The following is a 17,395-nucleotide window of genomic DNA, read 5'->3' as shown; positions in this document are numbered from 1 at the left end:
TTAATACAACATTTTGAACATCCCTGCAAGGGTTCATTGGATCAGTCTAAAAATGTACACAGACACTGCTGCCATCTAGTGGCCAGAATCGAAATTGCATCTAACCTGGAATAATACATTTCAAAGATGATGGAAAAAAACGAGAAAAAAAAACGTGTTTTTTTCCCCCTTTGTATTATCTTTTAACAGATTAAATGTGTTATATTCTCCTACATTAATATCACATTTACACAAACTTCAAAGTGTTTCCTTTCAAATGGTATTAAGAATATGCATATCCTTGCTTCAGGTCCTGAGCGACAGGTAGCTAGATTTGGGTATGTAATTTTAGGCGAAAATTGAAAAAAGGGTACGATCCTTAAGAGATATTTCAGACCTGTGTGACTCAATGCATGAAATGTGAATGAAACAAAGGGAATAAAATAGTCCTAGTTTTATTAGTAGTTTGATTGGCTAATATTGATAATAAGCTACATCATTGTGACGTGGTGAGCTCATCTTTCTCCCCACAAACATATCAGTAGTAACATTACAGGCTACTAACCCTTTCCTCTTTGCTGGTGTATTGTAGTGGTTGGTTAAGTGTGTTAGCATGGCGTTCTGCTGGTAGGGMACTCTAGCAGCTGGCAGCAGGCCCTCTTTWATCAGCTCAAACTGACCCACATTTCACATTTCTCACGGGGRATACATATCTCACACTGCAGACATCAAAGCCCTCAAGCCCCCTGACTATGAAACTATAAAGCCATTTAACATGGAGTCGAGGATCAGAAACACAGCTTTCACTGGGTTACTTACGAAAGAAATCTTTCTTCACCAGGTTTTTGGCACAGAGGACTGAAAGAGAAGAGGAGAATGAGATGTTATTTTTAATCGTTGCAGATAGACACATATTACACACTGACAGGCTGTTGTGATCGTGTGGTTACATCACTGCCAAGGGAGAGGTTTGTGCAGGGCTGAAGTGATACACTGCTGCTCAGGGAACTGAATCGCAAAGCGCTCCATCTTGGATATGGATAGCCCTGGCTACATTACATAAGCAGCAAGAGCATTTCTTTTATAATGTGTAATGTAAGACAAGTAATGTGACTTTTAGGTGATAGAGAAAACACATGAACATATATCTTTAGCCAGACTGGATTGTGCCAGACCCTATATCTCYACATTTGAGTGTGTGTACTGATCATAAGCTGACAACCAGGTGATRAMTCAATGACATGAGGAACTCTCCTGTTCCGCTCCAGAAAATAGACCMRCATCAACATGCTTTATAGCTATAGTAGTTGATTAACAGCAACTCAATCAAGAAAGTAACTTGACGATAGTGCATATGGRCAMTTGTTSGCGACATGCTGAATCATWGGGCATTCGCACATKAATTCAATATGAACTATTAAAAGGGAGGGGCATACTCTTCCCCACAGCAGCCAGYCTGCAGCAGCAGAGCAGTAGATTGGGCAGATCCCCAGTGAGAACCATGGAGGGGCTGCTGAGGCAATGAGGCAGAGCCACTTAAACACCCTCCACTGGGCCTGGATGAACGGCCACCTGGGTGTCTGGAGCCACCGACACACACTCAGTCACTTACTCAGCCCCGGCCCAGGCCCAGTCCCTCTGGTCCGCTTCAGTACAGACACAGCCACAGGCAAGAATGGCCTTTCTATTGTACTTCAACTACCTTTGTGTATTTGGTCTATGTATTTTTTGGGCCATCCCGGTCACATCCCACTGATCAAAATCCACCCACTATGCTCACTACCAGCGCTGTTCAATACCACCCCCATAGACGCCAGCTGCGGTGTGACAGCCGTCCATAGCTGCCATGTGAGTCGATTTCAGATCTTTGAGACATGAAATCTGTCTCATGTCTGGTGGGCCCCCGAGGCCGTTTGTGTGTCTTCTCTCTACAGAGACCCGCTCACATGCAGGTGTGTCCAGACTTTACTTTGTTAACACAAATAAACAAAGGCAGGCCCATAGGGGCAGACAGCAGCCTAAGCCATTGAATCTACAACCACCGCTATTCATCTGCCCCTCCCCACCCACCCACAGCTAAACACAGGGAGAACCACAGTGCTTACACTGCATGTGAAACATAACCTGACTCCTAAATAAATTTAGGGCTGAGCTGAAACAACGTATGAGAGGGAACAGAACACCATTTAAGAGTGCCATGGACTGAATTAAACACACAAATCACAGACCRCAGTGTGAAACACAAACATCTACACATGGTGTTTACTGATACACTCAGCACACACAAAGGGTTTCTGGGTTTAATGAAAATTACACCATTAAGATGGAGAGGAGGGAGAARARTAGGTCTYAACCGAATCTAAACCCTCTTGGGGGATGGGAAGGGAGAACATGCTCGACAGACGAGGAAGAATTTCTTCCAGCAAACATCCCTGGGAATGTGTTCCGTTCCAGTGAAACCCACCTCATTACTCAAACATCTGGTATGCATCTCTCTCAGTCAGTCTCACACAGACACTGTATGCCAGTCATCACACACACCACAGGCCTCAAAGGGTCCACAACACCTCGCTCTGCACACCCGCTCTAGCTYCAGTGATCTAATTAATTATTTACAGGCAGAGAGGTGTGAGAGAGAGAGAATGTCGGGGTGTGAGGTGCTGTGAGGGGGTGAGGAGTTGTAAGAATCCGGTGACAGCACTCTGTGATATCACTATTCAGGTCTTGCTTCTTTTACAACCAAATACGGACAGAACGACATACGCTGGGTCCTGAAAACTAGCTACATAGTGTGTTTCTCAAAAATAGATGATTTAATCAAAAGAAATGGACTCTCAAAGCTGGTAATTTTCTGTATTTTCACAGCTGCAGCAGAGCAAAGCTACAGGAGATGGACATGAACAGTTAAAACGTTACAGGGAGTCCCAGTGAGAAAGGGCAATGGTGAGTCTCATATAGTCAAATGTAAACTGGGAGAGAGGAAGAGGGAAGAGAGAGGAGGCCGGTGACACAGTAGGCCTGTCTGACTGTGGGAGAGAAATGACACATCACGGAACATCAGAACTTGCCGTAATGTCCCTCTGACCGGGACATGAAAACCAACGGGCCTTCTGTAAGCATACCATTAAACCTAGCCATCAATACAGCAGGAAAACAACACAACACTTACATATGTAAAATATAGAACAGACCGAATTACAGCCGAGCACAGCAGACCCAMGACAAAACCACTGAAATTACAGAGATAACCAGACAATGGCAGCAGAGAAGCCAATGATGAGATAGACTGCAGGACATGAATGGAGCACCGGGCAGCAATCATCATCCAATGTAAGCCAACCATCAGAACATGAGAGTTCTCATTACTAGGGCCCTGTAAAATCTGCGATGAGGAGAACGGGGATGGAATTACAGTATCCAGACATTAAAACAGAATTCAACCATATAAATGTTTTACTGAACTTAGTAGGGAATCAACTAAATGTATTGAAAATTTATTTGAGCAAGCTTATCATACACAAGACATGAACAGAATACATCAGTGATATGTATTTCCTGCAACTTTCTGAAGAGTTAACGAGAATTCCCCATCTGTGTATTGCGCAGTGAGCGCGTCTACCATTTTGTGTAGTCGATAGCGATGATGCTAATGAAAAGTCTTSTGGTAGATGGAAAGGCTTTCCAAAAAACCTTCTCCATTAAATGTTAACTACAAAGTAACCTATGCTTAAATGGATTATTTGCATCAATCTAGTGGGTATTTATTCCATGTGTAACTCTGTGTTGTTGTTTGTGCTTTGCTTTATCTTGGCCAGGTTGCAGTTGTAAATGAGAACTTGTTCTCAACTGGCCTACCTGGTTAAAGAAAGGTGAAATAAATAATACAAAAAAATTGTTTAGCAAATTCTACCATCACATACACCACAACAATAACACTAAATAATAGCCTCTTGCTATGTGCTACACCCCAAAATCTACATTTATAAAAAATGTCACAGACCTCAAGTGGTCTCCTGATGTGGTTTAAGCATTGTTGTGGACTTACAACATCCAATTGAGTTGTTTTTCTATTTAAAAAAAAGTTTGATTTGGAGAGTGAAAACCAGAAAAAAACAGGGGAAAACAGAAACCTTGAAAAACTAAACTGAGAATACGGAATCAGGCAAAAAAAAAATAAAAACAGATTTTCTAGGGACCTACATTACATACAGACAAGCGTAAACTTAGACACCATGGGCCAACTGCCTCTCCTTCAGTCAATATATAGCCTAACCACCAAAATACGTGGTAGGATAGGTAGGTCAATGTTATGCAGGTAATGAGCAGATAGTCTGACTGATCACGTAGTAAACTAGAGAGTGAAGACCGGCTGTAAACTATAATGATGTACACATATTTCCGTGAGTCCGGCCCTGACTGTCTGATGGGTTTCCCTGGAGAAGGGCAGCTAAATTAACCTACCGTGGCTAAACATGGCGGGCTCCAGATAATGTGAGCGCTGGTTGACCCCAGGAAAGGGAACAACGCCGTGGTCGGATCGGGCTCTATGCCAGCGGCTCAGCAGGCTTCCCCCTTGGACGGACGGACAGACGGACTGCAGTAGGAGCCCGGAGATGGACCTGCTAGACGGTACAGGGTGTCCCGGTCCTCTCTTCAGGGGTGTCATCCCTTATGGGACGGAGGGCTGAATCGTTCGGCTCTGCTTTATACTTTTACAGGGAGAGGATTCAGTGAGTTATTGAATCTTACATGAACACAAAGGGTTATGGGACCCTTGGTTTGTACCTCACTGTCACTCCTTGTGGCCTCATTTTGGTTAGTTAGTGATTTCTCATGGGCTCTTTCCCATGGTAGCTGAGCACTTGCCTCTCGTGTGTAAATCTGAATGTCAAACAGCCACGCTCTTAAATGTTTCCCCGATGATGGTTGTTTAATACTTCTCATGGTGTTACATACACTACATGACCAAGAGTATGTGGACACGTGTTCGTCGAACATATAATTCCAAAATCATGGGCATTAATATGAGTTGGTCCCACCTTTGCTGCTCTAACAGCTTCCACTCTTCTGTGAAGGCTTTCCACTAGTTGTTGGAACATGGCTGCGGGATGGTCTTGCTTCCATTCAGCCACAAGAGCATTAGTGAGGTCGGACACTAATGTTGGGCGATTAGGCCTGGCTCGCAGTCGGCGTTCCATTTCATCCCAAAAGTGTTCGATGGGGTTGAGGTCAGGGTTCTGAGCAGGCCAGTCATGTTCTTCCACACCGATCCCGACAAACCATTTCTGTATGGACCTCGCTTTGTGCACAGGGGCATTGTCATGCTGAAACAGAAAAGGGCCTTCCCCAAACTGTTGCCACAAAGTTGGAAGCATAGAATAGTCTAGAATGTCATGGTATGGTGTAGCGTTAAGATTTCCCTACACTGGAACTAAGGGGCCTAGCCCGTACCATGAAAAACAGCCCCAGACCAATATTCCTCCTCCATCAAATTTTACAGTTGGCACTATGCATTGGGGCAGGTAGCGTTCTCCTGGCATCCGCCAAACACAGTTTTGTCTGTCTGACTGCCAGATGGTGAAGCGTGATTCATCACTTCAGAGAACTCGTTTCCACTGCTCCAGAGTCCAACGGCGGCAAGCTTTCCACCACTCCAGCCGGCGCTTGGCATTGTGCATGGTGATCTTAGGCTTGTGCACGGCTGCACAGCCATGGAAACCCATTTCATGAAGCTCCAGACGAACAGTTCTTGTGCTGACGTTGCTTGCAGAGGCAGTTTGGAACTATGTAGTGAGTGTTGCAACTAAGGACAGACGATTTTTACATGCTCTGCGCTTCAGCACTCGGCAGTCCCGTTCTGTGAGCTTGTGTGGCCTACCACTTCGCGGCTGAGCCGTTGTTGCTCCTATACCTTTCCACTTCACAATAACAGCCCTTACAGTTGACCGGGGCAGCTCTAGAAGGGCAGAAATTTGATGAACTGAAAGTCACTAGCTCTCCAGTACGGGCCATTCTACTGCCAATGTTTGTCTATGGAGATTGCATGGCTGTGTGCTTGATTTTGTACACCTGTCAGCAACGGTGTGGCTGAAACAGCAGAATCCACTAATTTGAAGAAGATACTTTTGGTGACGTAGTGTATTTACAAGTAGTTTCTAAATAGAAAAAAACTGATGAAGGATCTGAATGTTGAGCAAGGAAGAGAACTGTGGGGGGACAGTCAGAGAACCACCCTGGAGAAAGAGAATGGTTGCACATCCCATCTCACCAACACAGAATATTGCATTAAACGGTCCATAAGCCACTGAAGAAACATAGCAAACACCATATCGCTGACAGAAATATATTAGCCATATGATCCAACCTATGGAACACCCCCATTTAATCTACTTTCTATCACGATAGCTTTGTTTAATGACATAAAGTTAAATGATTGTCCCCATTTCCTGCCAGCACACAGAATTCTTTAAATGTATGGGTTTATAGTCTGTCCTGAAGACAGGAGCCTTCCCTAAGAAAAGGAAACCGGCCAGCTTGCACCTACAGGGCGGCATCGTAAATCTATTTTTATTGGTCACGCCGGGCGCACTTTCTCATACTCACACACTGACAAATATATAGCTCTCTCCATCCAGGCACATAAACATGGCCACACACACACATTTCAAGCATTTCGCTACACCAGCAATTACATCTGCTAAATATTTGTATGTGACCAATTAAATTTGATTTGACACACACATATATATAGAGAATGCAACATCATGGGCACTTGCACACACAGACASAAAAAGCGCTACACTCACAATCCTGGGAAAAAATGTAGAAATGTAAAAAACATTATTTTGGTTAGTTAGAATCACATAATTTATTTCCCATGTCCACTTTTAACAAAATGATGTTCTCAAGGAGTTGCGATCGAGTAATGTATCGAGTAATGTACTTGCCAAAGTGAATAAGGGTGAAGGGTTTGATTGGTAGAGAGCTAGCTGGAGAATCAAAAATTGTACAAAAAAAATGACAATTCTAACCAATTCCGCCTTATTACCCATGTGGAAGGGTTTTGACTAGATGGGATACAGCTTTTGTCATATTTTTCCTAACAGGTTAGGAGAACTTACACAGAAGGTTAGGAGAATTAGGTTAAGGTAAGAAAAACTTTTCTACTTTTGACGTTCATTTGGCAAAAGCAGTTTCCCTTCTAGCCATGACCATGCGGAAGGAACAATATCAGCCTTGTCCAAAATCCACCCCTGGTGCAAAACGAATTTTCCAAAAATTTCTCACCCTGTCTACCCCTACTAAACACTCCGGAAAAACATCACGTAACCCTCTGCATCCTGGCGCATCTTAAATCCTCAGTCGCCATAGCGACGGCGGTATCGAGTCAAGGCTGAGAGAAGGGTCTCTCTGTGTGTCTGTGTTTCTCATTCTGGTCGCGCTGCCGCCAGCTCAAAGACCCAACGACTGCAGTGTGACTGACAGGGAGGAAGGACAGCACAATTGAGCTGCTCACAACAGGAGAGGAGTAGGCTAATGAGTGTTGACATTTAAAACTATGAATACAGTAATGGAGAAGAATACCACACACAAACAAACACACACTATAATACAGGCGGGCTCAGAGGCATTCCTAATKGTTGWATAGCAGTGGAATGAGTTGAGTGTGGATATGACAGGGTGGACAGAGTAGACTTGTAGTGTACAGTTATTCAATGGTGTCAGCCTTGTACCAGGCGCGGCGCTGCAACATCAGTCAACTAAGGTATCTGTGGGGGTGACAAAGTGAGTAATAGCTGCTGTATATCACAGCTTGAATRCTAATGATAACCACGCCGCKCGCCCTTCCCTCCATCACCAGGCTGTCCACACAGCCTTCATAGGGAACYGGGATCACATGCAACTCTGATAAATGACAAAAGCCTTTTAGGCTAACACATTCTACATTTACTCCACATTCTTATCTAAATGGCCCACAACCAAACAGCTGGAGAGGAATTTGAAGCTGCAGCTGGACACACATTCAGAAACCCACCCACACACACTTCCCTCTTATGACCCATGAAGCCTCATCTCTTAATATCCTGTTAAAGATGTGGTATCACTTAATGTCCTCCTACAAGCCCTGAGTCATTGGCACCGACAGGAACAAACAAGTGGAACATATCTAATGACTAAACTGGAACATAACCCGGCATTCCAGCATAGGAAGCAGAGGAGTTGTGTGTCCTCCTTGTGTCGGACAGTCAGTCAGTGGGTTATTAGTCACATCATAGGTTTCCAAATCACAGCCCAAACTAGGTAGATTCCCCAAAGGGGGGGGGGGGGGTCAGCAAACACCACAACCTCCTGGCTTTCTCAGTCAAAATCGATGAACAGATAGGTTAGAGGCAGGCAGAGACCTTGGGGGTAAAGTTAAAGTTCCACCTATGGAGAAAGAGAAGTGGGTGAGTCTCTCCCAGGGCTGGACACAAAGAAACCCAGTGTCCGGGGACTCAATGCACCCCACCACTCAGGCCACCTGGGGAGGGAGAGGTCACATGWCACACTGAATGAGCAAACAATCACYARCCAAAACAAAATGGAGGCACTTCAGCTGGATCCCACACATCTCCCKCTCTCTCTCTCTCAAACACACACTCAAACTCTACCACTCGAATKATAACCCAGTGGRATGGAACATGGGAAATGGATGCTGTGGGGAAAARGGGGGATTCACMGTGCTGCCCTGGTGTACAGCTCTGTGGTTAACCATCACACTGGAGTGCCTGTGGAGGAGGAGGAAGTGGGGRTGTGGGAAAAGAGAACTGCCTTATAAAAACCCAMCATTACCAGCCTGTCCAAAGTCAAAATCAGGTCTGGAATTTAACAAAAGAAAAAGAGGGACATGTCAAAATCAACCTCTTTCAGTGTGAAATCATAATTGTGTCACCCAAAACAATAGTGCTGCTGCTGCTAACCCCTGCACCACCCTTCCCCTCCACCTGGTTCCCCTAGTCCAGTGCCCTGACCCAATCCACCAGACAGTCTGACATCTCCCTGGAAAGCCCCCCTCCCCCCTATCCCCTGCCTGCCTGCCTGTCTCTAGCCCTGTTTTGACTCCAGGACTGAGCGCTCTCATTCGCAGCATTGTTCTTCTGTAAACAAAARGCTTCCTTTCCCCCCAACCACTCCTTCTTTCACTGCGCCTTAAAAAAAAAAGAGAAGAAAGATGGAAGGAAGGAGAGGGAGAGTTCGGATCAACAAGTGTTGGAGGTGGACCAGGTCCTAATCTGTAATCACCAATCCGCATCCTTCTGCAGCCTGATCCATCTCCTGGTTTCCCCACTCTTGAGGGCGAATATCCCTCTGCTTCCAGCCAGCCCATTAGGCGCTGGTGGGTTCTCAAATCCGGGCCTAGGCTCTCATTCCAAGAGAATGTGAGTCTTATCTGGGCTGGGGCTTCCATTGCCTCTCCACAGAGGAACAGTGACATGACAACATGATTCTCACACACACACACACACACACACACACACACACACACACACACACACGGGTTCAAAGAGAATCGAGACAGTACAATAAAGTCCTCATGGACATTCTATAGGGTAGTCGTAGACTTTAAATGAGGGTAGATAATTTATATGGCCTATGTGTTGTGTGTCATGGTATGTCTGCCTGGGCTGGCTGTGCTAACATGAGCGTGCCACACGCTCCAGAAAGCCCTGCGTAGTGGGACAGTCCCGTAGGTTTGCCGCTGGGCAGGACTCTCCTCTCTATGTGTGCACTCAGCTCTGCTCCGGACAAAAGTGGGTTGTTTTTTAAAGACCTTGCCACACCACTTAACTGTAGACCTGAATGTAGCCTAGTTGGGCAGGGTGGGGGTTAGTGGGGGAGTGCAGAGTAGAATTTCATCAAACCCAACTCTTCAGAGCGCAAGTGTGGAAATGTGGTTGGGCCAATGGACTGGTAGAAAATATAAATATCCATCYAAGGCAWYTTTTACATTTTAGGAAATCCACTTATGTAAATATGCTAATCTGATAAGACTTCTGCTGGGCAAATAAATGCTGATATTAAGAGTCTAGGTAGGAGCTGAGTGATCAGGGAAGAGGCTGCCAGGATAATCTCCTAATGCCTGTAAACAGAGCTGGAACTTCCAAAGCTTTAAAATTAGATGTGGGGGAAAAAAACACCACCAAGATCTCATCATCTCACCTGTCACTTCAGATCATAAGGAAAACAGAGAGCAGGCTTTTAAGAAAAMATATTTTCACTAGGCTCAAAATCATAGGAGCATTCAAAGACATGCTTCATCTCCCACACTCTAGAAGTGGAGAAGTCTTCTCAACACAGGGTTCTACAGTGTGATCATTTCACTCGCATATGCACTTAAATATTTTGCTGTGAAACCGGAATTGTTTTATTTAGGCGTGCCTAGATAAATTAAGGATTCTAGCTTTAATATCTCAAATATTTATCATTGTGCGCCTAATTTTTTTTGCGTGTGCCTACATTTTTCACACGTGCTCCTTATAAAAAATGTCAGTGTAGAGCCCTGCAACAACTAGGGAATGGAGAGGAAGGTSGGAGAAAACCTGCTGTGATGTACATTACGGACACAAAATAAATACAGCTGAATAGGATCCCCAAAACTACTATTACACACTGATGGACAGTGGAGCTGACATCAGGCACATCTGTCACACAGTCACTGTAAAATGACAACGCATGTTGGAATTACAGAGGACTCAAAATGTTCCACATACAAAAAGATAAAAAACAAACGTCAACCATCAGAGATGTGCTCCAAGAAACCTCTCATTATCATACTTAACACAGCAGTGTTGAAAAGTGACGACAGATCTGTACATGTTCTGATGAGCTCAAACTAAGAACCTGTACAGTCAAGTGACATGATGTCTGGTTGGACTTCAGAGAATATCCACCAGGGGGAAGGTGGCATTCATTGTTGCCAAACTGAACCATTCTCCCGATGAAGACAATGAGGGAAGCGCYATTTAAAAAATATATTTCACCTTTATTTAACTAGGCAAGTCAGATAAGAACAAATTATTATTTACAATGACGGCCTACCCCGGCCAAACCCAGAAGACGCTGGGCTAATTGTGTGCCACCCTATGGGACTCCCAATCACGGCTGGATGTAATACAGCCTGGATTCGAACCAGGGACTGTAGTGACGCCTCTTGCACTGAGATGCAGTGCCTTAGACCGCTGCGCCACTCGGGAGAGACAAGAGTCACAGAGTCAGTAAAGCAACCTTTCACTGCTAAACATGTCTGACCATGCAAACAAAAGGGCTGACGACATTCTTGGTGTGAGAACATGTCATCCATCTTACATCACCCTTTCCTCCACGAGGCCTTGTGTAATTGCATAAGGAGTCCACACCAACTATTTTGAGAACCAAAAAGAAGGAACTCATCCCCATGTTTTTTGCTGTATTTTTGGTACCCCTGCGTAAGTAGGCCTACATGTGTTTTTCCCACTGAGTGATACAATGTGCCTGAGAGGAAGTCATCCAGTCGAGTAAAGTMTTCCACAGCACTGATGCTTAGTGAGGAGTCAAAACAGTGAGCACTCAGCTTCTGCCAGCTTGCACCACTGTTGGCTGGGACTGGGCAGTTTAGAGTGGCTGCATGGCTCTCWAAAGCTCTTTGGCTCCTCTGCACTTTCTGATGTAGACTAATGGAGGAGAKGCCGGGGTAGAGCTACAGAGTAGAGAGGGATATTACTAACCTGTTTAACAGGCATGGAGGTCCGCCACGGCCTGGAGCAGAGAAATACTGCTGCTCCCGTCATTTTCCTCCCTGTGAGTTTGTTTCATAAAATGATTTCACAACTCTGTTTGACAGGAGGGTTACATCATGAGCAAGCCACGATTTGGGCCATGCCAACCATCACACTGCCTCGAGTAGACTCTGATTCTTCTTTTCACCTGAACAGCAACGTAATACAATGAATGTGCTCCATCCCTTAACCTTGAAAGCCTATAGGTGAAGACACAACAAGAGGGTAACCTAGGCCCTATGTACCGCCAATGATTTGGGCATAATTACATGTTTTCAAAGTAAAAGAGACAATGTAGTCCACACACACAACATGTAGGCTAGTCACACAACATGTAGGCTAGTCACACAACATGTGTATCTGTTTATATGCATTCTTGGAGGACCCAGTCATCCTTGATTGTCAACATTAGGTACAGTGAACTCCAAAAGTATTGGGATAGTGACGCATTCTTTGTTGTTTTGGCCTGTACTCCAGCCCTTTGGATTTGAAATGATACAATGACTGTGGTGCAGACTGTCAGCTTTAATTTGAGGGTATTTTCATCCATATTGGGTGAACTGTTGAGAAATGACATAACTTTTTGTACACATACCCCACATTTTAGGGGACCAAAAGTATTCACGTGTGTAGTAAAATAGTAAAAAGATAAGTATTTGGTCCCATATTCATAGCACAGTGACTACATAAAGCTTGGGACTCTACACATTTGTCAGATGCATTTACGGTTTGTTTTGGTTGAGTTTCAAATTATTTTGTCGCCAATTTAGATGAATGCTAAATAATGTATTGTGTCATTTTGGAGTCACTTGTATTGAAAATAAGAATAATGTGGATGCTACCATGACTAATCCTGAACATATCATGAATAGTGATGAGTGAGAAAGTTAGACGCACAAATATCATACCCCTAAGTCATGTTAACCTCTCCCCATTACAATAACTGGGGAGGTTAGTTCTTTTTGGGGGGTATGATATTTGTGCGTCTAACGTTCTCACTCATCATTACTCACGATTCATTCCGGATTATCCGTAATCATTAGGGATGCACAATATATCAGTGAGCATATCGCAATCGGACGATATTAGCTAAAAACGCCAACATCGGCCCGATGTCTAGTTTAATGCCGATGTGCAAAATCTGACGTGCATACCTATAAAATACAGCGCTACACAGAAGAGGGTTTACATGAAATGTTACATACACAGCTGGACACGATGGAAACGGACACAGTAACAGTGCGTACTGAAGAAGAGAGGCCACGGACAGACAGAGCTGAAACTTCACTGCTTGACATGTATGATGAAATCCTGGTTGAGAATGAAAAGACTGAAAAATTAATAACGAAACAGCACAGCTAGTGAGTGAAAGAAATAGGTTTTGATGATGTTTTTCTGGTAATGGGGACATATGTAAATGCAAACAAATAACTTTTTGGTCAGTGTGGTGTGGTGTGTGTGTAACCTATATTTAAATAGGCAAGTCAGTTAAGAACAAATTCTTATTTACAATGACGGCCTACCCCGGCCAAACCTGGACGACGCTGGGCCAATTGTGCGCCGCCCTATGAGACTCCCAATCACGGCTGGATGTGATACAGCCTGGATTCGAACCAGGGACTGTGGTGACGCCTCTTGCACTGAGATGCAGTGCCTTAGACCGCTGCGTCTGTGTGTGTGTGTGTGTGTGTTAACTATACTAGAATGCTTAAAGACCGCTAAAATTTAAGATATTGGTTATCGGTATCGGGTTTTTTGGCAAGGAAAATATTGGATATCGGTATTGGCAAAAAATATCACCGCATCCCTAGCAATCATTGTATCATCCATATTAATGTAAGTGTTTAGAAATATTCTTATATACAATAAAAGTGACTCCAAAATGACACAATATATTATTTACCATACATTTATATTAGGCACAAAATAATCTGAAACACAACCAAAACAAACAGCAAATGTCTCCAACAAATCTGTAGTCACAAACTTGATGTAGTCACTGTGTGCTATGAATATGGGACCAAATACTTACATTATTACTACTTTAATATACATAAGTGAATTTGTCCCAATACTTTCGGTCCCTTAAAATGTACAAAAAGTGCTRTAATCTCTAAATGGTTCACTCGATATGGATGAACATACCCTCAAATTAAAGCTGACAGTCTGCACTTTAACCTCACAGTCATTGTATCATTTCAAATCCAAAGTGTTGGAGTACAGCGCCAAAACAACAAAAAATGTCACTGCCCCAATACTTCTGGAGCTCACTGTATGTGCAGCTGACAGTCATTGAGCTCCATGATTAAAAACCATGAGCGAATGGCATAATGTGCAGGTGTCTACCATAAACAGCTTTTACTGGGTGTTTTGAAGTGTGTAACACGTGTCTACGCACCATTGTGTCATGTCTGTCCCAGTTTTAGCACCATTGTGTCATGTCTGTCCCAGTTTTAGCACCATTGTGTCATGTCTGTCCCAGTTTTAGCNGCATAATGTGCAGGTGTCTACCATAAACAGCTTTTACTGGGTGTTTTGAAGTGTGTAACACGTGTCTACGCACCATTGTGTCATGTCTGTCCCAGCTTTAGCAATTGAGGGATGTGGGCAGAGTTGTGCCATGCTGCTATAATGAGATCATTCCAAGTCTGGGCAGCTCTGATTAGTGTGCAGGGAGATGGGGTTAATAAGGAGGCACAGTCAAAACTTTGAGATCTTATTTCTTGCTCTCACTTTGAAAAGGGTTATGGCCACTTATATGACAGCCACGTTTAAAAGCTCCTTGAACTTTTTGGGGTGTAAGATGTAGCCTAGTGCATTACACTTTAGTCACCTGTGGCCCCTCCCCTGACGAGTCAGACCAGGGCTGTAATTACACATCCCATCTGAATGATAATGCACATTGAAACCTTGACCTCATACTCTAGACTTGACTGGCTGGAGTGTCTGTGGCCTCTGATCCAGCTAAATCAAAATGAATCATCGGGCCATTGTTGTGATTGTTTTAATGGAGCGGTCCTGGATGGGGAAGGTACTTTCATAATGATTTTCCACCTAGCAAGCCACAACTTATTAAGCAGACAGTTACACAATAACTGGGTCAATCTCGCAAACAAGGCGAGTTAAAAAAGTTAAAAAGCCCGAAATCTGACACTGAGAGTCCCTCTTCTTTCTACAAGGATAAGTTTACAGACCTCATTCTGGAGAGTCCCGATAACTCTAGGACTATGGAATGAGTTGAAGGCTGTGCAATCATGTTGAGAGTAGTCCCTGTAATAACAGCGTTAACTGGGTCCTCTCAACGAGACCTTGTATGCAGCCATTTTAAAAGAAGGATACCTGGCCGTCCTTAAGACAGTCAAACAGCAAAAAATAMTTGCTGAATTAAGTGTAATTCTATTTAAAAAGGAGAAGGGGCATAATGTTAGGTGACTTTCTAACTAGCCAACTACCGGACATGACACTCTTCAGAAATAGACATTTTAAAACAGTAATTCTCTTTGCTCACATGCAAAAATAATTTACAGGAAGCCTTGGCATATTTGTTCAACTTTAGTGGAAATGCCATTTGAAATGTGATCTGGTGTGAATATAAACATCTCGTGATCTATCTCCTCAGAGGACCAAGGGCTCAACGGCAGGCTGGGCACAGACAGATACTTTGTGTCAGCTGTGAGTGCCTTGCGGGTTTTCACACCAAGCATCCCATAACACTGGTGACTTAGAGACCCCTATCTGCTCAAGGTTAGAGAGGTATGGGTTAATCACATCAATCCAGGTTTACAGCAGAGCCCAGGAACATTCTAGGTACCCCACCACCTTTTCCTGGAAACGGAAACAAGTCTGGATATCTAGTGTAGAGGTTGACCAATTTAATTAGGGACGATTTCAAGTTTTCATAACAATCGGTAATCGGCCTTTTTGGATGCCAATTATGGCCGATTACATTGCAATCCACGAGGAGACTGCGTAGCAGGCTGACCACCTCTTACGCGAGCGAAGCATCAAAAGGACCTTGTGGCTGTAAGGAGCCACAGTAAGTTGCTAGCTAGCATTAAACTTATCTTATAAAAAAACTATCAATCTTCACAATCACTAGTTAACTACACATGGTTTATGATATTACTAGTTTATCTAGCTTGTTCTGCATTGCATATAATCAATGCGGTGCCTGTTAATTTATCATCGAATCACAGCCTACTTCAACTTCGCCAAACGGGTGATGATTTAACAAAAGCGCATTTGCGAAAAAAGCACAATAGTTGCAGTAATGTACCTAACCATAAACATCAATGCCTTTCTTAAAATCAATACACAAGTATATATTTTTAAACCTGCACACGTAGTTAAAAGAAATTCATGTTAGCAGGCAATATTAACTAGGGAGGAAATTGTGTCACTTCTCTTGGGTTCAGTGCAAACAGAGTCAGGGTATATACAGCAGTTTGGGCCGCCTGGCTCGTTGCGAACTGTTGAAAAGCCATTTCTTCCTAACAAAGACCGTAATTAATTTGCCAGAATTGTACATAATTATGACATAACATTGAAGGTTGTGCAATGTAACAGCAATATTTAGACTTAGGGTTGCCACCCGTTCGATAAAATATGGAACGGTTCCGTATTTCAGTGAAAGAATAAACGTTTTGTTTTCGAAATGATAGTTTCCGGATTTGACCATATTAATGACCAAAGGCTCGTATTTCTGCATGTTTATTATATTATAATTAAGTATATGATTTGATATTTGATAGAGCAGCCTGACTGAGCGGTGGTAGGCAGCAGCATGCTCGTAAGAATTCATTCCAACAGCAGCTCTTAGCAATGCTTGAAGCACAGCGCTGTTTATGACTTCAAGCCTATCAACTCCYGAGATTAGGCTGGCAATACTAAAGTGCCTATAAGAACATCCAATAGTCAAAGGTATATGAAATACAAACGGTATAGAGAGAAATAGTTGACACGTCATAATTCCTATAACTACAACCTAAAACTTCTTAACTGGGAATATTGAAGAACTGGGAATATTGAACCACCAGCTTTCATATGTTCTCATGTTCTGAGCAAGGAACTTAAACGTTAGCTTTTTTACATGGCACATATTGCACTTTTACTTTCTTCTCCAACACTGTATTTTTGCATTATTGAGTATGATTCATTATTTATTTGAGACTAAATTGATTTTATTTATGTATTATATTAAGTTAAAATAAAAGTGTTCATTGTTTATTTAGTATTGTTGTAATTGTAATTTATTACAAATATATATATAAAAATTGTCCGATTAATCGGTATAAGCTTTTTTTGATCCTCCAATTATCGGTATCGGCGTTGAAAAATCATAAATCGGTCGACCTCTAATCTATTCTAGTAAAACTCACCTGAGCAAACCATTACCTCCCCGAACCACAGAAAAAGAAAACAAGAATCACAAACAAGTAAAACTGATCACAAAATTAACTTAGTAAAAACCGTTCAAGAGTACAGTACCCAGGGATCCCCAGCAAAGTGGAACCCTGAGTGATGGAGCATAGCCTAAGTGATGAAGAATAATGGGGTCATGTGTACCTTTGCTCCTGTGTTAGTGGGAGGAAGGTCTGGTCTGGCAAGGTCAGACTAAACAA

This window comes from Salvelinus sp. IW2-2015, linkage group LG20 (genome assembly GCF_002910315.2).
Source record: "Salvelinus sp. IW2-2015 linkage group LG20, ASM291031v2, whole genome shotgun sequence".
NCBI lineage: Eukaryota > Metazoa > Chordata > Actinopteri > Salmoniformes > Salmonidae > Salvelinus > Salvelinus sp. IW2-2015.
This window is presented reverse-complemented; position numbering follows the sequence as displayed.